Here is a 19,085-nt window from a genome sequence, read left to right as displayed (position 1 = left end):
TGGGCAGGCGAATTTTAAAACCCACTGGGACTCTTTCTGGCCACAATAGTGATTTAAAAGTTGTTTCAAGGGGACTAATACCTGGACTGTGGCGTGCTGGAGGGGGATCCATGGCAAAACTCCCATGGAAAATTACATAGTTGATGCAGAGTCTGGTTTTAATCCATAAAGGGCATAAATCACCTATTATTCCTAAATTCTTTGGAATAACGTGCTTTAGCCCCCTTTAGGCAGCAGATAGAGCCTCCTTTAGGCATCACATAGTTAGATCCCCCCTTTAGGCAGCACATAGATTCCCCCATATTAGGCAGCACATAGAGCCCCCCTTTAGGCAGCACATAGGTAGAGCCTCCCTTCAGGCAGCACATAGAGCCCCCTTTAGGCAGCACATAGTTAGATCCCCCTTTAGGCATCACATAGTTAGATCCCCCCTTTAGGCAGCACATAGATTCCCCCATGTTAGGCAGCACATAGTTAGAGCCCCCCTTTAGGCAGCACATAGATTCCCCCATATTAGGCAGCACATAGTTAGAGCCTCCCTTTAGGCAGCACATAGAGCCCCCTTTAGGCAGCACATATTTAGATCCCCCCCTTTAGGCAGCACATAGATTCCCCCATATTAGGCAGCACATAGTTAGAGCCCCCCTTTAGGTAGCACTGGTTTTATTTCACAGCCAAAAAAATATATTTTTTTTTTCTATTTGAGCAAAAAAGGTTGCCAGCAGAGTTCCACTTTTAAGCAGAGGTCCCCAACCAGGGTGCCTCCAGCAGTTGCAAGACACACGGACTGAACTTATAGCCCTTTTAATACTGTAGTTAGTTGCTTGAAGGAACTTAAGTTTTACACTGAAGTACCCCTTTTAACCAGTGGTTCCCTCCCAACCAGGGTGCCTCCAGCTGTTGCAAGACACACGGACTGATATTTGAGCCCTAAAAAGTGCTCTTTTGGGTGCTGTCCTTAAAGCATATGTTAGTGCTTTAGGAGTAAAGTGGACCCTGAAGAAGGTAGGAGGGTCTGGAAGGGAGGGACTGCTGCTGATTGGCTGTAATGTGTCTGCTTACTCTGACTCACAGGGTCAAAGTTTACTGCAATGTTAAAGTATAGGGGGTGAATCGAACTTCACATATGTTCGTCCGGCGATGCGAACGCAAACATGCTAAGTCCGTCGGGAACTGTTCGCCGGCGAACAATTCGCGACATCTCTAGTCTCTACATATATGACTCTTGGGTCCCTGCTAGTTAGGTCCCCTATTTAATTTTTTTTTATATGTCTAGAATGGACATTTGTGGAGGAGGCGAGGAGTTAATTATATAACCATGCCAGCCAGGGGTCACCCAAAAGAAACCTGCACTAAGGTGTCCATGACCCTAAGCTTGGCCCTGATTCAAAATGCTAAAATGCAGAGAGAAGCCCAATGTAATCATATGTTCCATCTTGATCCCAACTTATACAAGCTCGTGTGTTATTGTCCTTCCTCACTATCCTACTCACTGATACGTAGCTATTTAAATAATTTCTTCTTCACCTTGGACTATCAATAGTTGCAATTATAATAAGCTAGAAATGCAGATTGGTAGGTTAATTGGTTTGTATTCTGCCATGGGAAAGACTCTCTCCTAAGTACTTTCTATTTTTAAACATTGATCTCTACATAGTCAATTCTATGTATGGTCATTTTACAACTCTTTTCTGTGTTAGCAGACAGGATGAGTGCAGTAGACTTTCTAACACACTGGCTGATGGCGCTTTGCAGCTGTGAAGGGTTGAAAAATCGATAGTTCTCTGCCGGTATTAACTGATTTTCCACCGATCAAATGCAAAAGCTGCTCTATTAAAGCTATTTTACCCCTAAGGCAAATAAATAATATGGATTAAAAATCTATTATTGCTTCTATTTGCCTATTCATATGCATGGTGTTTGTTTGCCTCTGACTGCAATTTCTCAGATGCTTTTTCTTCAACGCTTGATTGGTAAAATAAGGTTGTTTCCATCTTTTTTTCTTTCCACTAGATGGTGCACCAAGACTTCAATCTGGAAACCTTTTAGTGATTTTAAGACATATACCATTATCAGGTACAATAGGTTAATAGGTCTGTTTTTCAAAAGAGTTTTTAAGAATGTAGATTTCTTTTTACCTTTCTCCATTGGACCAGATAAATATTTCAGCTTTGTTCTAAGCATGAGTTAATAAATTACATCATAGTTCACGAGGTGCCAAGGTACCCTTGAATAATTCAGTCATTTTAAATTGAGTGTACTTAAAATAAGCAAATTATTCCACCTTCAGGCAATTATCACTTGTGTACCTTTTTCCATTTCTTCTGTGGGAATGTAGAACTACAGTTCACTGGGAACAATCAGTAGCTGACTGTCATTATATGTGCTTCCACCTACAGTACGTGACAGCTGAATTATTTGCAGTTATTTCTACTCAGGCATGTTGAGACCCATCAAAAATGGATTAATCATCCGCTTCCTATATTCCATTACCTCTACACCCACTGACTTAATAAATCAATGTTCACTGTACATGGCTGCAGATAAATGCATGGTATCTTATAACAGGTATTTGAACTAGAAGATGATGTCCCCTTGGGAGTCCAGAAGACAAAATCACTATTTTTCCTCTTTCTGCATCGCTCTCTTGGTCTCTTTGGAAGCATATAAACACTGCATTTATTTATTTTTATATTTACATAAATCCTTTAAACATTCTTTTCTTCATTGATTTTCCAAAATGTGAATCGCTCAGATTTATTCTCACAGCTGTAGGTATTAGCAAGGGAAAAGCAATGTTTCATGATAAATGTATTTTTGAACCTTTCCACTAAGCTCTGTTATACTCTGTTATAAGAACCATAAGGACTGGGTATTGTAAACTGCCCACAGATGCATAGCTATAGACAGTTAACATTGACAAAGGTTGTGAATGTTTTTGGGGGGGTTTATATGGGACTGTTCACCGTTTGCACATCAATGACATAACTACCAGTGATGTGATGTGTAGTACTATTAGAATTTGGTATTGCATTAGCGGGTTTCCTGAATATGTAAACTATAAGAATCATCACAGGGGGTATGCTGTGGCAGACATTTGCAACTTCACCTACTTGGGTTATGGACGTTGCTGTGATGCATTCCAGCTGGCACGTCCAAGACTACCATTTATTCATAGTGGCACTGTACCAGGACCTTAGGCTATATGTCGCCCAGTGGATTTAGGGTATATGTCGCCCAGTCGCCCTTTGAGTATTTTTCCCTTCTTTGTGACCCCTTTCTTCTGTACAGCAAACTGTATCCTTATAGCGGGAAGTGCTAGGTGAAGCAGATTTGTATATGAGTGGGAAATGGTAACCTGTGGTATAGGAGCTGCTGAGCACCATGTGCTCCTCTGACTAAGGTCAGGACCACACTACTTTGCTAAGGTACCTCCACTTATCCCAGGAAAAGGCGCAGGAGCAGTTCTGTGATTGGCTAAGGGTGGACATGTGACCATGCTCTGCACAGTTACATTTTCTGTAAAGGCACTGCATCCTCACCCTGCAAAGATTAACCTCCTGTTCTCTGCAACAACCTCAGTGTATACATAAAGGAACACAGTGCATTACAAATAATGCAGACAAAGAAAAGAAATAGGCCCCAACCTTCAATAGACCTCACAGGACTGAAGTCACTCAAAACCAGCTTGTTGTTATAGCAGATTTATGGCCTGTGCTGGGCCTTCACATGATCACTCCCCGATTGTTATATAAATGAAGCATTTTGAGTGTCCCCATAGCATATCCTGATATTGTGTTGAATATAGTTTATGAGAAATTAGAGTCCGTAACCTCTTAACGACATTGGAGCGTAAATGAACATCCTGGTACCCTGGTACTTAAAGAAGTAGTTTCATGCCAAAAACAAAACAAAAAAACATATCCCTCTCTGCAGGACAGGGGATAAGATTTAGATTGCGGGGGGGGCGGGGGATCCGAGTGCCGTAATTTCCTGTATAGAGTGCCAGCTCTCCCCTGGAGTGGCGCGTCACGCCCCCTCCATATATCTCTATGGGAAAGCCATTCATCTATCATTACACGACAGAATCTCCATGTAGACATTCAGGACACATCTCATAGATAGCTATGCATTCCTTGTGGGCTCCACACAAAGAATAAACGTGAGCAGGGATGTAGATCACCAGTAATACTGATCAGTGCTATACATATGCATTGCACTGAACAGTAATAGCAATCTAACGATTGCTATAAATAGTCCCTTATGGAGACATAAAAAATAAAAAAAATATATGATTAAGCCCCTTCCCCAATAAAATTTATATCGTCCTTTTTTGCAATTTTTCCCAAAAAAGGGTAAAAAATTATTAAACATATATTTATTATTGGTGAACAGCATAAATGTAAAAAAACAAAAATACAAAAAAAACAAATAGCTGCTTTTCTTATTCCCAAAAAATTTTAAATGTAAAAAGTCATATATAGGCAAAAAAGGTAAAAAGAAACAAAAAACCAGAGAACATGGCACAAAGAATTAGCCCTCAAACAGCCCAGCAGACAGAAAAATTTAAAATTAGAAAGTTATAGGGGGTCAGAATTTTAAACATACTTATTTTGTAAAAAAAAAAAAATAATAATAATAATGATAGTACAATAATATAAAACCATATAAACATGGGTATCATTTTAATCATACTGACCCACAGAATAAAGACGACATGTCATTTTTACCTTAAAATGTACAGCGTGAAAACGAAACTCTCTAAAATTAGCAAAATTGCGATTTTCCTACACAACTAATATTTTTGGTTTTGTTATCACTTTATGGTATAATAAGTGATGACATTAGAAAGTACAATTGGTCTTGCAAAAAACAAGCCCTTGGATAGGTCTTAAAATTGAAAATTTTAATAGTTATTGCTATTAGAAGGCAAGGAGGAGAAAAAAATGCAAAAATAAAATTGGCTGTGTCCGCAAGGCCAAAATGGGCTGTGTCCCTAAGGGGTTAAATAAACGAAAGGTGAGGCTGTACACATCTGTAGTTGGCAAATTTAAATCTAGTTATGAAGAAATAATAAAAAATGAGTTGCTTGAATAGCGCTGCGTTCACACATGTCATGTTTGCGCCAGTCTTTGTCAGGGTTAATTATATCCTTCTGTTCTAATAAAAAAGGTTTTGGCGCCTGTGCCTGCAGGTTGCCACAAACAGGCTCCCCTCCTTCTGCATATAGAGCTCGATAAATATATTAAATCAGATTTTAAAACATCAAAAAATGTCTCTTTCGTTTCAATGACCTCAATCCCCAGTCAACAATGTAAAAAAAACAAAAAACTTCTGTAGATGTAACTTATAGTTAATTATGATATCTTTATAGAACTAGTATAACAATTTTACAGAGGTGTTAGGATGTAGAAGTTCTGAAGACAACAAAAGATCTTCTTTACGTCTGACCATCTGTGCAACCATCTGTGTACTTTTCTGAGCGGAGGACTCCACTGTTACTATAAAAGAAAGAAGCATTCTGCAATTTGCCATTCAGACTGTTATCACACTCAGGAGTGGTATTATCATGTCATGGGGGCATATTTATCCAGGCAGAAGTGATGCGATCGGCCTCCCAAAGCATTAGAAGAAAATATCCTGCTGATTTCAGTTGAACATATGACACTTTGTCTCAATGACATAATGTGCTGTTATGGCTTTAAGCTGTATCACCCTTGCTTACATAAATATAGAAGTTTGCATAATTTGTTACTTGCTGCTATGAAACTCTGAAAAACAATATTCAGCCGCTTTAAATACTTTATTAATGAGCTTCCTTAAGACCTTAAGAGCTTCCTTCATTTTTTATAGACTTGAAACAAAGGTTGGTATATTTTAGAATAATATCTAAGAATATGTGCATTTCACTCTAGATTTAGATTCTTAAAGGAGATATATCATGCCCAAAAACGTATCCCCTATCTGCAGGATAAGGGATATGTTTAAGATCGCAGGGGGTCCGACCGCGGGGACCCTCCACAATATCCTGTACTGGTCCCGTGTTGACCCCTGCACAAAGCGGCACTCGACACGCCCCCTCCATATGTGTCAATAGTAGGGTCGTTTGGCTATCTTTGGCTCCCCCACGGAGGATATATGGAGGGGGTGTTGGCCACAACATTGTACAGGTGTCGACACACTCTGTTCCTGGGGAGAGCCACGCCTCGTACAGGAGATTGCGGAGACTTAGGAGACCTATGGGTGGTCTTATTCCAGTTATATAGTAAGGGCCCATGCACACTACAAAATGTCTGCCCAGAGAAATCCTGGACAGAGATTCCAGTGCGGCAGCCTCTCATTGTCTTCAATGGAATTCTGCTGCACTCTAAACACTGTGACATTTCAACGATAGAATATCTGCCACAAAAAATTCCAATTCTGGACTCATGTTCATTCTTTTGATGGAATCTCTGCCTGGAATTACTCTGGATGAAATTCAAAAGTGTGCATTGGCTCTAATAGGATTCTCTATCACCAACTGCTCTGTGGACTTAGAAGCCATGTACAGGAGTTTAACCCCTTAATGACACAGGACATATATATTGGGTTGGTCCTGGCGGCCATCAATGGCCGGGACTCGCTGCTAATACCAGACATCATCGATTGCAGTGATACCCGATATTAAAGGGGTATTCCAGGAATTTTTTTTTATTTGACTATGCTACAGGGGCTGTAAAGTAAGTGTAGTTCATAATTTAGTGGCTGTTCCTGTGTGTGACGGTTTTCTCACAATTCTTCTGTGATTTTCACCACAATATTTATTTTTACCAGCATACAAAATTACTGTTGTCTCAGATTTTTCCCAGCTTGCAATGCGGCCGAGACCTGACTCACTAGCCAGCTCATGACAGGGAGCCTGTCTGCTACAATAGGTGGAGTGATCGCTTGGTGGGAGAGAGATCAACGGCAACTGCAACTGCCCTGTAGGCACCCTGATTGAAAACCACAGGTCTTTTGTTTCAATGGGTGGGGTGGCTGATGTGTGGGAGTATGGAATTCTGGGATTTGTAGTCAAAAAAAGAAAAGTCAAACAGGAAATACAAGTTCACAAAAAGCTAGCCCCAGTGTTATGGTAATCTCATGACATAGCCATTTAGCCCCAAGACAAGCGCAGATCCTTCCTAAGCATGTCCATTATTGTCTTCCAAGTACCTACTAAAATCACCTTATGCTGGATAACTCCTTTAACCTCTTAAGGACTTAGGGCGTACCTGTACGCCCTAAGCCCGGTCCCGGTGTGAAAATCGGGGTCACGCCGTGACCCCGCATCACACCGGGTCGGTCCTGACTGCTAACGATAGCCGGGACCCTGGGCTAACAGCGCACGGCATCGATCGTTGTGCCGCGCGCTGTTAACCCTTCAGACGCGGCGATCAAAGTTGACCGACGCGTCTGAAAACGAAAGTAAACAGTTCCCGGCAGCTCGGTCGGGCTGATCGAGACATCGCGATAAAACCCCTTCCCCATTAAAAGTTTGAATAACCCCCCTTTTCCCATAAAAAAAAACTGTGTAAATAAAAATAAAAATAAACATGTGTGGTATCGCTGCGTGCGAAAATGACCGAACTATAAAAAAATATCGTTAATTAAATTGCACGGTCAATAGTGTGCACGCAAAAAAATTCCAAAGTCCAAAATAGTGTATTTTTGGTAACTTTTTATATCATGAAAAATGAATAAAAAGCGATCAAAAAGTCCGATCAATATAAATATGGTACCGATAAAAACCTCAGAACACGGCGCAAAAAAATAGTCCCCATACCGGCCTGTATGCTGAAAAATAAAAAAGTTATAGGGGTTAGAAGATCAGAATTTTTAACATATAAATTTTCCTGCATGTAGTTATGATTTTTTTTCCGAAGTACGACAATATCCAACCTATCCAACAAGTAGGGTATCATTTTAACCGTATGGACCTACAGAATAAAGATAAGGTGTTATTTTTACCGAAAAATGCACTGCGTAGAAACGGAAACCCCCCCCAAAATTTACAAAATGAAATTTTTTCTTCAATTTTGTCGCACAATGATTTTTTTTCTGTTTTTTTCTGTTTCGTGGATTTTTGGGTAAAATGACTAATGTCACTGCAAAGTAGAATTGGTGGCGCAAAAAATAAGCCATCATATGGATTTTTAGGTGCAAAATTTAAAGCGTTATGATTTTTAGAAGGTGATGAGGAAAAAATTAAAATGCAAAAACGGAAAAACGCTGAGTCCTTAAGGGGTTAACCCTTCAGATGTGGCGATCAAAGTTGACCGTTGAATCTGAAGTGAAACCGAAACCATCCCGGCAGCTCAGTTGGGCTGTTCGGGACCACCGCGGTGAAATCGCTGCATCCCAAACAGCTTGCAGGACGTGAGGAGGATCCCTACCTGCCTCCTGCGTGTCCGATCACCGAATGATTGCTCTGTGCCTGAGATCCAGGCAGGAGCAGTCGAGCGGTGATAACACTGATCAATGCCATGTTAATGCATGGCAGTGATTAATGTAGGAAATCAGTGTGTGCAATGAAAATAAAGTGTAAATGAATGTGATTTAACCCATTCCCTAATAAAAGTCTGAATCCCCCCCCCTTTTCCCATAAAAAAAATATGTAAATAAAAATAAACATATGTGGTATCACCGCATGCGTAAATGTCTGAACTTTAAAAATATATTGTTAATTAAACCGCATGATCAATGGCGTACACTTAAAAAAATCAAAAGTCCAAAATAGCGTATTTTTGGTCACTTTTTATACCATATAAAATGAATAAAAAGTGATCAAAAAGACACATAAAAACAAAAATGGAACCAATAAAAACTTCAGATCACAGCGCAATTTGCCCACATACATCCCCATATGCAGAAAAATAAAGAGTTACAGGGGTCAGAAGATGACATTTTTAAACATATAAATTTTCCTGCATGTAGTTATGATTTTTTCCAGAAGTACGAAAAACTCAAACCTATATAAGTAGGGTATCATTTTAATCGTATGGACCTACAGAATAAAGAGAAGGTGTCTTTTTTACCGGAAAAGTGCACTGCGTAGAAACGGAAGCCCCCAAGAGATACAAAATGGTGTTTTTTCTTCAATTTTGTCACACAATGATTTTTTTTTCCGTTTCGCCATGGATTGTTGGGTAAAATGACTAATTTCTCTGCAAAGTAAAATTGGTGGTGCAATATATAAGCCATAATATGGATTTTTAGGTGGAAAATTGAAAGGTTTATGATTTTTGAAAGGTAAGGAAGGAAAAACTAAAATGCAAAAACTGAAAAACGCTGAGTCCTTAAAGGGTATTCCAGGATTTTTTTTTATTTGACTATACTACAGGGGCTGTAAAGTTAGTGTAGTTCATAAAATAGTGTCTGTAGGTTTCTGTAGTTTCTGTAGGGCCCACTTGTCACAGTAACCAGAAAAAAGTAGTGACAAGGCTGATCTGAAGTATTGGGGCAACAACTGGGGGATTGGACAAGCTGAATATAGGTTCTTTTTTTATTTTTTCATACCTCCCCCCAGCTATTTGAATTTTTTTTTATCCCTGGACAACACCGTCAATATTAAACAGCTTGTAAATCCAATTTAAAGGGGTTATCCAGGGAAAACTTTTTTTTTAAATATCAATTGGCTCCAGAAAGTTAAACAGATTTGTAAATTACTTCTAATAAAAAGTCTTAATCCTTTCAGTACTTATGAGCTGCTGAAGTTGAATTGTTCTTTTCTGTCAAAGTGCTCTCTGATGACACCTGTCCAGGAACTGTCAAGAGTAGAAGCAAATCCCCATAGCAAACCTCTTCTACCCTGTGCAGTTCCTGAGAGAAGCAGAGATGTCAGCAGAGAGCACTGTTGCCAGACAGAAAAGAACAACTCAACTTCAGCAGCTGATAATTATTGGAAGGATTAAGATTTTTTTAATAGAAGCCATTTACAAATCTTTTTAACTTTCTGGAGCCAGTTGATATATAAAAAAAAAGTTTTTCCTGGAATACCCCTTTAATAGTGAATAATAAAATAATTTCCTGTTTGGCTTGTAGGAGCTATCAAAGAATTCCGCAGGATCATAGTTATGTAATATATTCTTGAGAAGCATGATCACTGCCCCCTTATCTTCTCTCTCCCCCATCTGTATTGTTTAACAGGTTATTTTTTTGTTTGTATATCTGTATACATGTCAATCACGTCTGACAGGGATAGAAGGAGGAGAGGTAGTAAGCACTTTTCTCATGAATACAGCGGGCTCATAACTATGAATCCGCTGTCCTTTTTGACAGCTGCTTTAACCAAAGATTTAATATTTTTGTGCCATTTAGACAAATAGTACAGTGGACTTGCCCCAATAATATGCTGCACTTAATCTAAACAGCAAAGTATGATAACAGATCTGCATTTAAAATAAAGCAAAAATGGAAAGATGCAACTCCGCTCACCACAATATGTAGACGTGTTGCAAGGACAAAAACGGTATCCAGTAGTAGATCGGAGAGCTTGGACTAAGGGGGCTGTGTCCCGTGGACTAGACAACTTGGAAAAAGGGGGTATGGTTTAGCAGCAATGTCTGGTAAAAATGAAAAACTTTGGCCGGCATTTATCATTGTAGGTGTAAGTGAAGCATTTTTTTACACTTTTTTTTTTGTGTGCTGGTAATGTGTAGGAGCACCAAATTTATTAAATGGTCACAGAGCATTTGATAAATTTTGTGCAGGTCACATTTTCTGAAATTTCTCTCTTGACATACACCAAAAAGCTAAGCTAAGTCTGGGCTGGTGTAGTTTTAGAGACTTTTCAGTGGCTTTGCACCTTTTTTGTGCCTTTTCACAAAAAGGCACAGTTCATAAAACCCTTCCATATCATGAGTATTGCCAAAATCAGTGGATTGCAACTCAAAATCAGCAGAAATGTGTAAACCAAAAGGCACAAAAAAGGCTCAAATAAACCCTGCTTGCGCCATTTTTGCACCTTTTCTAGACACAAAAAACTGTCTAAAGACAATGATAAATGTCGGCCATGTTTATTAGATATGTGTTCAAAATACAGGCAAAATAAAAAGAAAGGTGCAAGTATAATGATGTGAAAACCATCGCGTTTCAAGCTATATATAGCCCTTAGGCATGGCCATGACAAAGAGCTTTCTTTTTCTTTGGTCCGTATTTTAAACGCACATCCAATAAACATGAAGCTTTAATTTTTTTTACCAGACATCGCCACTGTGGGAGCTGGACATTACCCTCTTTTTCCAAGTTGTTATAAAATAAAGGGCTGACATAAATCTACCACTGATATACCTATCTGTGATCTGTGTGATTGATACTGGGGAGGAGGGGAAGCTGAATGCATGCAATGTGCACTTTGCATTCAGCTTGCTGCCATGAAAAGAACACCTCTCTGTGTTGGAGATTATGAGAGTATACCAGAAACATTGTGTTACGCCGAGCGCTCCGGGTCCCCGCTCCTCCCCGGAGCGCTCGCAGCATCCTCTCATTCGCAGCGCCCCAGTCAGACCTGCTGACCGGGTGCGCTGCAATATCACTCCCAGCCGGGATGCGATTCGCGATGCGGGAGGCGCCCGCTCGCGATGCGCATCCCGGCTCCCGTACCTGACCCGTTCCCCGTCTGTCTTGTCCCGGCGCGCGCGGCCCCGCTCCTTAGGGCGCGCGCGCGCCGGGTCTCTGCAATTTAAAGGGCCACTGCACCACTGATTGGCGCAGCAGGCTTAATCAGTATGTTCACCTGTGCACTCCCTACTTATACCTCACTTCCCCTACACTCCCTCGCCGGATTTTGTTGCCATTGTGCCAGTGAAAGCGTTTCCTTGTGTGTTCCTAGCCGGTGTTCCAGACCTCCTGCCGTTGCCCCTGACTACGATCCTTGCTGCCTGCCCTGACCTTCTGCTACGTCCGACCTTGCTCTTGTCTACTCCCTTGTACCGCGCTTATCTTCAGCAGTCAGAGAGGTTGAGCCGTTGCTGGTGGATACGACCTGGTTGCTACCGCCGCTGCAAGACCATCCCGCTTTGCGGCGGGCTCTGGTGAATACCAGTAGCAACTTAGAACCGGTCCACCAACACGGTCCACGCCAATCCCTCTCTGGCACAGAGGATCCACCTCCAGCCAGCCGAATCGTGACAGTAGATCCGGCCATGGATCCCGCTGAAGTCCCACTGCCAGTTGTCGCCGACCTCACCACGGTGGTCGCCCAGCAGTCGCAACAGATAGCGCAACAAGGCCACCAGCTGTCTCAACTGACCGTGATGCTACAGCAGCTATTACCACAGCTTCAGCAACAATCTCCTCCGCCAGCTCCTGCACCTCCTCCACAGCGAGTGGCCGCTTCCGGCCTACGATTATCCTTGCCGGATAAATTTGATGACGACTCTAAGTTTTGCCGTGGCTTTCTTTCGCAATGTTCCCTGCACTTGGAGATGATGTCGGACCAGTTTCCTACTGAAAGGTCTAAGGTGGCTTTCGTAGTCAGCCTTCTGTCTGGGAAAGCTCTGTCATGGGCCACACCGCTCTGGGACCGCAATGACCCTGTCACTGCCTCTGTACACTCCTTCTTCACGGAGATTCGAAGTGTCTTTGAGGAACCTGCCCGAGCCTCTTCTGCTGAGACTGCCCTGCTGAACCTGGTCCAGGGTAATTCTTCTGTTGGCGAGTACGCCATCCAATTCCGTACTCTTGCCTCCGAATTATCCTGGAATAATGAGGCCCTCTGCGCGACCTTTAAAAAAGGCCTATCCAGCAACATTAAAGATGTGCTGGCCGCACGAGAAATTCCTGCTAACCTGCATGAACTTATTCATCTTGCCACCCGCATTGACATGCGTTTTTCCGAAAGGCGTCAGGAGCTCCGCCAGGATATGGACTTTGTTCGCACGAGGCGGTTTCTCTCCCCGGCTCCTCTCTCCTCTGGTCCTCTGCAATCCGTTCCTGTGCCTCCCGCCGTGGAGGCTATGCAAGTTGAGCGGTCTCGCTTGACACCTCAAGAGAGGACACGACGCCGCATGGAGAATCTTTGCCTGTACTGTGCCGGTACCGAACACTTCTTGAAGGATTGTCCTATCCGTCCTCCCCGCCTGGAAAGACGTACGCTGACTCTGCACAAAGGTGAGACAGTTCTTGATGTGAACTCTGCTTCTCCACGCCTTACTGTGCCTGTGCGGATATCTTCTTCTACCTTCTCCTTCTCTGCTATGGCCTTCTTGGATTCCGGATCTGCAGGAAATTTTATTTTGGCCTCTCTCATCAACAGGTTCAACATCCCGGTGACCAGTCTCGCCAGACCCCTCTACATCAATTCTGTTAACAATGAAAGATTGGACTGTACCGTGCGTTACCGCACGGAACCTCTCCTAATGTGCATCGGACCCCATCACAAAAAAATTGAATTTTTGGTCCTCTCCAACTGCACTTCCGAAATTCTTCTTGGATTACCGTGGCTTCAACGCCATTCCCCAACCCTTGATTGGTCCACAGGAGAAATCAAGAACTGGGGTACTTCTTGTCTCAGGGACTGTCTTAAACCGGTTCCCAGTACTCCCTGTCGTGACCCTGTGGTTCCCCCGGTATCCGGTCTTCCTAAGGCTTATATGGACTATGCTGATGTTTTTTTGCAAAAAGCAAGCAGAGACTTTACCTCCTCACAGGCCTTATGACTGTCCTATTGACCTCCTCCCGGGTACTACTCCACCCCGGGGCAGAATCTATCCTCTGTCTGCTCCAGAGACTCTAGCCATGTCGGAGTACATCCAGGAGAATTTAAAAAAGGGGTTTATCCGCAAGTCCTCATCTCCTACCGGAGCTGGATTTTTTTTTGTGTCCAAAAAAGATGGCTCCCTACGCCCTTGCATTGATTACCGCGGACTTAATAAAATCACGGTAAAAAAAACGCTACCCCTTACCTCTTATCTCGGAACTCTTTGATCGCCTACAAGGCGCCCACATCTTTACCAAACTGGACTTAAGAGGTGCTTATAATCTCATCCGCATCAGAGAGGGGGACGAATGGAAGACTGCATTCAACACCAGAGATGGACACTTTGAGTATCTGGTCATGCCCTTTGGCCTGTGCAACGCCCCTGCCGTCTTCCAAGACTTTGTTAATGACATTTTTGGTGATCTCCTATATTCCTGTGTTGTGGTTTATCTGGACGATATTCTGATTTTTTCTGCCAACTTAGAAGAACACCGCCAGCATGTCCGCATGGTTCTTCAGAGACTTCGGGACAATCAACTTTATGTCAAAATGGAGAAATGTCTCTTTGAATGTCAATCTCTTCCTTTCCTAGGATACTTGGTCTCTGGTCAGGGACTACAAATGGACCCAGATTAACTTTCTGCCGTCTTAGATTGGCCACGCCCCTCCGGACTCCGTGCTATCCAACGTTTTTTGGGGTTCGCCAATTATTACAGACAATTCATTCCACACTTCTCCACTATTGTGGCCCCTATCGTGGCTTTAACCAAGAAAAATGCCAATCCTAAGTCCTGGTCTCCCCAAGCGGAAGACGCATTTAAACATCTCAAGTCTGCCTTTTCTTCTGCTCCCGTGCTCTCCAGACCTGACCCATCTAAACCCTTTCTATTGGAGGTAGATACCTCCTCTGTGGGAGCTGGAGCTGTCCTTCTACAAAAAAATTCTTCCGGGCATGCTGTTACTTGTGGGGTTTTTTCTAGGACCTTCTCTCCGGCGGAGAGAAACTACTCCATTGGTGATCGAGAACTACTGGCCATTAAATTGGCGCTTGAGGAATGGAGGCACCTGCTGGATGGATCAAAATTTCCAGTTATCATATACACTGATCACAAGAATCTCTCCTATCTCCAGTCTGCCCAACGACTGAACCCTCGCCAGGCTAGGTGGTCATTGTTCTTTGCCCGTTTTAACTTTGAAATCCATTTTCGCCCTGCTGACAAGAACATTAGGGCCGATGCCCTCTCTCGTTCTTCTGATGCCTCTGAAGTAGAGGTCTCTCTGCAACACATCATTCCTCCGGACTGTCTGATCTCCACTTCTCCAGCCTCCATCAGGCAAACTCCTCCAGGGAAGACCTTCGTTTCTCCACGCCAGCGTCTCGGGATTCTCAAATGGGGACACTCCTCCCACCTCGCAGGCCATGCGGGCATCAAAAAATCCTTGCAACTCATCTCTCTATTTTATTGGTGGCCGACTCTGGAGACTGATGTTGTTGATTTCGTGCGGGCCTATACTGTCTGTGCCCGGGATAAGACTCCTCGCCAGAAGCCTGCTGGTCTCCTTCATCCTCTGCCTGTTCCTGAACAGCCTTGGTCACAGATTGGTATGGACTTTATTACGGACTTGCCCTCATCCCGTGGCAACACAGTTGTTTGGGTGGTCGTTGATCGATTTTCCAAGATGGCACATTTTATTCCTCTTCCTGGTCTTCCCTCAGCGCCTCAGTTGGCAAAGCAATTTTTTGTACACATTTTTCGCCTTCACGGTTTGCCCACGCATATCATCTCGGATAGAGGCGTCCAATTCGTGTCTAAATTCTGGAGGTCCCTCTGTAAACAGCTCAAGATCAAATTAAACTTCTCTTCTTCTTATCATCCCCAATCCAATGGGCAAGTAGAAAGAATTAATCTGGTCCTGGGTGACTATTTACGGCATTTTGTTTCCTCCCGCCAGGATGACTGGGCAGATCTTCTACCATGGGCCGAATTCTCATACAACTTCAGAGTCTCCGAATCTTCTGCAAAATCCCCATTTTTCGTGGTGTACGGCCGTCACCCTCTTCCTCCCCTCCCTACTCCCTTGCCCTCTGGTTTGCCCGCTGTGGATGAAGTGACTCGTGATCTTTCCACCATATGGAAAGAAACCCAAAACTCTCTTTTACAGGCTTCATCCCGGATGAAAAGATTTGCTGATAAGAAAAGAAGAACTCCCCCCATTTTTGCTCCCGGAGACAAGGTATGGCTCTCCGCTAAATATGTCCGCTTTCGTGTCCCTAGTTACAAACTGGGACCACGCTATCTTGGCTCTTTCAAAGTCTTGTGCCAAATTAACCCTGTCTCTTACAAACTCCTTCCTCCTTCTCTTCGTATTCCCAATGCCTTCCATGTCTCTCTCCTTAAACCACTCATCATTAACCGCTTCTCTCCCAAAGTTGTTTCTCCCACTCCTGTTTCCGGTTCATCTGACGTCTTCTCTGTGAAGGAGATTCTGGCCTCCAAGACTGTCAGAGGGAAAAGATTTTTTTTGGTGGATTGGGAAAACTGTGGCCCAGAGGAGAGATCCTGGGAACCTGAGGACAACATCCTAGACAAAAGTCTTATCCTCAGGTTCTCAGGCTCCAAGAAGAGGGGGAGACCCAAGGGGGGGGGTACTGTTACGCCGAGCGCTCCGGGTCCCCGCTCCTCCCCGGAGCGCTTGCAGCATCCTCTCATTCGCAGCGCCCCGGTCAGACCTGCTGACCGGGTGCGCTGCAATATCACTCCCAGTCGGGATGCGATTCGCGATGTGGGAGGCGCCCGCTCGCGATGCGCATCCCGGCTCCCGTACCTGACCTGTTCCCCGTCTGTTTTGTCCCGGCGCGCGCGGCCCCGCTCCTTAGGGCGTGCGCGCGCCGGGTCTCTGCAATTTAAAGGGCCACTGCGCCACTGATTGGCGCAGCAGGCTTAATCAGTATGTTCACCTGTGCACTCCCTACTTATACCTCACTTCCCCTGCACTCCCTCGCCAGATCTTGTTGCCATTGTGCCAGTGAAAGCGTTTCCTTGTGTGTTCCTAGCCTGTGTTCCAGACCTCCTGCCGTTGCCCCTGACTACGATCCTTGCTGCCTGCCCTGACCTTCTGCTACGTCCGACCTTGCTCTTGTCTACTCCCTTGTACCGCGCTTATCTTCAGCAGTCAGAGAGGTTGAGCCGTTGCTGGTGGATACGACCTGGTTGCTACCGCCGCTGCAAGACCATCCCGCTTTGCGGCGGGCTCTGGTGAATACCAGTAGCAACTTAGAACCGGTCCACCAACACGGTCCACGCCAATCCCTCTCTGGCACAGAGGATCCACCTCCAGCCAGCCGAATCGTGACACATTGGTTATATAGTGTTTGTTAGCATAATGTTACAATTATGTGATCATTTACATGTCTGCGAAGACTCAGGACAGGAACAATAGACTTTTACAGCTGCTAGCTGTACTAGACCTCTGTGCAATGTGTAAGATGCCAGCAGCTTTGTGTATTTGCTGGTGGTGCATCAGGGCTGTATATGTGTATTGGGAAAAGCATTATGAGACAATACACTTCTGAGTAGGAACTACCATTAACCAAGGACCCATTAGTCACCTATCTACAAGATTATGCACCTATAATTGAGCTGTCCAGACCTTTGTCACCTATACAATAATTGAAGAATACCTACTGTACTCACTTTTTATACATGTGATGACACATAGCAACCATATGTAAGGTCTCCAGTGACCCCTCCATAAGTATTCTCTACTAACCTGAGGAGCTATCTGTAGCAATACAGAGTAGCGAAATGCGTTGGTTTGTTGTGGTTTCACCTGAAGTGCATATGTACATCTCTAACTGCTCATGTCTGATGTCTGAATATTGTTTTACACCCCTGTTTATTCTCCATGGGTTTATTCCACATTGTATCTACCACATGTTGTTTTATTTTGCAAATTATCGGTGCGATACATGCTTTACCCCTTGCCATAGGGGCCACTTTCCTGCTGATTCTAAGTGATGCATTATCAAATGTGAGTCCCCTCTCTAGCCTAGGGTATACCAGGAGATTCCGGTGTAGGCACAGGTCCCTAAGACAGGGGACCTACATTATCGCCAGGCAGGGCCCTCAGATAGGGATAAGACCAGTTATTTCCTTCTGATTTGTTTTCCATAAGTATTACTTTGTCCATACTATGTTAATACAACTGTCTTGAACCACTTTTATCACTATTATAGTGTTGTTTCCTAATAAATATACTGCATATGAAATATGTTGTTCTTGATTTCTGAGACAATACAGAGCAATATGTTTACATTTTTGCTTCCATATTACAGCCACAAGTCCTGGCCCACATGTGGCTCCAATGACACGAACTGACAGCATCATAGGGATCTATGTTGCTGTCAGTTCAGGTCATTAGACTTGCAGGCGGGTTGGGACCATCATCTGTAATATAGATGCGGAGATGCATTTGCTTTACACTTATGTAAAACTAGCCTCTCTTGGATAGCTAAAACCAATGAGGTAACTACATGAATAACTACAGTTTGTTTCAATGGTTTGAAGAAAGTGACGCAACAAAGCCTAACAGAATCTAAATGGGTATTCCACGTATTCATGGGTATACTAACTTTAAACTATCCTGCCCATTATGAAAAGTTATGTTGGCAATACATTTACCTACTTTACTGCTCTGCTGGGGATCATCCACATTTCATCTTTATATGGTGTCCCCAGGTTCAGCATTTCGTGGAGGTCTTGATGACATTTGTCTCCAGGCTAGTCCGCAATCCTTTGCAAACTTGAGACAGCAGCTGATGTCAGGGGGCTTGGCTATTTCTTGTCTTTCCTGACAAGCCAGCCCCCTACTGTAGGTCCCAACGTGCCGGCGTTTACTGCGTCCCCGCATTTTGCAGATGGCCGAGATCACATGACATTGGGACATACAGATGGACTGTACATGTCATCAGCTGCTGTCTTGAGCGCCATCAGCTGCTGTCTCGAGCGTGCAAAGGATCATAGACTAGCCTGATGACAAACACCATCAAGACCTTCACGGAATGCTGAACCTGGGGACACCGTATAAAGATGAAAAGTGGACGATCCGCAGTAGAGCCGTACAGTAAGTAAATGTATTGCTAACATAAATTTTCCTAATAGGCAGGCTATTTAAAGTTAGTTTACCCCGGAATACCCGTTAAAGCCTTATTAAACATTAGACCACCAAAGTTACTAACATTGACTCATCAAATGCCTTTTTCCTGTTTTTAGATGTCTTATTCCTGCCTGTGTCCAATAGTCGGGTGAGTCCTAAAGTCTGAAAAATATTGACTATAAGTCTCCTGAGAATATGGGTTAAAATT

General features: G+C 43.5%; 1 long non-coding RNA gene across 2 annotated transcripts in view; it reads left to right on the top strand.

Moving 5' to 3' along the window:
- Positions 1–19,085, top strand: part of LOC130360693 (uncharacterized) — a 109,817-nt gene that overhangs the window by 8,366 nt on the left and 82,366 nt on the right. For both annotated transcript variants that reach the window (XR_008890763.1, XR_008890762.1), the window contains exons 2-3: positions 2,014–2,076; positions 18,994–19,025. This is a non-coding gene — a long non-coding RNA (uncharacterized LOC130360693). The remainder of the gene's footprint in view (positions 1–2,013; positions 2,077–18,993; positions 19,026–19,085) is intronic.

This window comes from Hyla sarda, chromosome 3, assembly GCF_029499605.1.
Source record: "Hyla sarda isolate aHylSar1 chromosome 3, aHylSar1.hap1, whole genome shotgun sequence".
NCBI classification, from domain to species: domain Eukaryota; kingdom Metazoa; phylum Chordata; class Amphibia; order Anura; family Hylidae; genus Hyla; species Hyla sarda.
This window is presented reverse-complemented; position numbering and strand designations above follow the sequence as displayed.